General features: G+C 33.8%; 1 pseudogene; it reads left to right on the top strand.

Moving 5' to 3' along the window:
* The first annotated feature begins 1,014 nt into the window (after nt 1-1,014).
* On the top strand, nt 1,015-1,133 carry LOC118606045 (annotated as a pseudogene).
* Nucleotides 1,134-1,572: the final 439 nt, after the last annotated feature.

Below are 1,572 nucleotides of genomic sequence, written 5' to 3'. Positions count from 1 at the left end.
GAAACGACCATTTGCAGAGAATATTCCTGGTTTTAGCACTGAAAGTTCCAAGTTTCAAGAAACCTCTCAATCACAGGCAATCTGGTACAATTAGTCACCATAGATAGTCTATCGCTTCTGTAAAACTTTAAAATGATATATCTCTTAAAAATAGGAATCTTTAAAAAAGTGATCATTAGCATACCTAAAAATCCTTACTGTCATCAAATACCCACTGATGTTCACTTTCTCTAATTGTCATAAATTTTTAAGCAATTTGTTTTTGGATTAGGGTCCAACGAAGATACATAAATTGTGATTGGTGAATGAATATGTGTCTTAAATTTTTTTAATTTTTATTTTGTTTTTGTTTTTAGTCTATAGAGTCTTCCTCTTCCTCCCTCTCACCGTCCCTCACTCCCAGTTTTTGTTACTAAAAAAACAAGTCATTTATCCTGCACAGTTTTTCACAATGTCCTGCACAGTTTTTCATGATGTGTATTTTACAGATTGGATTCTCATGGTACAGTTTAATATGTCTCACTGACCCTTATTTACCTTGTAAATTTCTAATTAGATATACAGTCTTGGCCACATTCAAGTTACAGCTTGGAGGGGGAGGTGGGGTGAAGGGCAGTACTATGCCAAGTGGTGTGTACTTCATCTTCATTCCATGTGAACATCCATGCCTGCCCAATGATAACAGCCACTACTTAATATTGCCTAGACTCATATGTGATCTTAGGATAATTAGTCTAGACAATAAAACAGAAAAATATTCCAAGAGTACTTAATAATTACATAGGTCCTGCATAATTATTGTTCATTCCGCCTAGGATGCTCCATTTCTACCTGGTACCAAAGGCGGAAATTGTCACATTTTTTTTCAATCAATTCAAACTCAGATATGTTAAGGTAATCCTTTTTTCTTGAGTGTATTATCACTTTAAAATGAAATTCTTAAGGATTAAAACACCCTGTACATATATGAAATTATACTATTGTTTCAGTAGGGACAAGAAAAAGCATTTCTGAGTCTATGGCAATGCCATCCTGAATGTTCCTGATCTTGTCTGATCTTGGAAGATAAGCAGAATTGGGCCTGGTTAGTACCCGGATGGGAGACCACCTAGGAATACCAGGTGCTTTAGACATTAAAAAAAAAAAAAGTATTTCCGAGCACAGCCTTGCTTTGGTGCTCCTTCTAATAACACCTCATAAACAGCCATTTGGGAGACTTTCTTATTTATTTGTAAGAATACTTTAGTTACTAATGATGTTAATCACTTCTGTGTATTGTATATTTTGCAAATATTTCCCCCAGTGTCTATTGTTTTATCTTTTAGGGTGATTTTGGCCTTTAGAAGCTTTCAATTTTGATATTGCTATCAATAATATTCTTTGAAGCTTTCCTGGTTTTTCTTCCTTAATAATACCTGAGGATTGGTAATTGTTTAAAGAGAGGTTTTCTAAATCATGCTTAGTTTCTATAAGCAACTTTAATATATCTTAAAAATGTATCAGTGTATGGAGTAGCGCTAAGCCAATAATTTTAGGTTTTCTATTCCTGAAGCAATATTAAAATACCTGATT

This window comes from Rousettus aegyptiacus, unplaced genomic scaffold, assembly GCF_014176215.1.
Source record: "Rousettus aegyptiacus isolate mRouAeg1 unplaced genomic scaffold, mRouAeg1.p scaffold_m13_p_7, whole genome shotgun sequence".
Taxonomy (NCBI): Eukaryota; Metazoa; Chordata; class Mammalia; order Chiroptera; family Pteropodidae; genus Rousettus; species Rousettus aegyptiacus.
The sequence above is the reverse complement of the archived record's forward strand: the minus strand, read 5'-3'. Positions and strand labels throughout refer to the sequence as shown.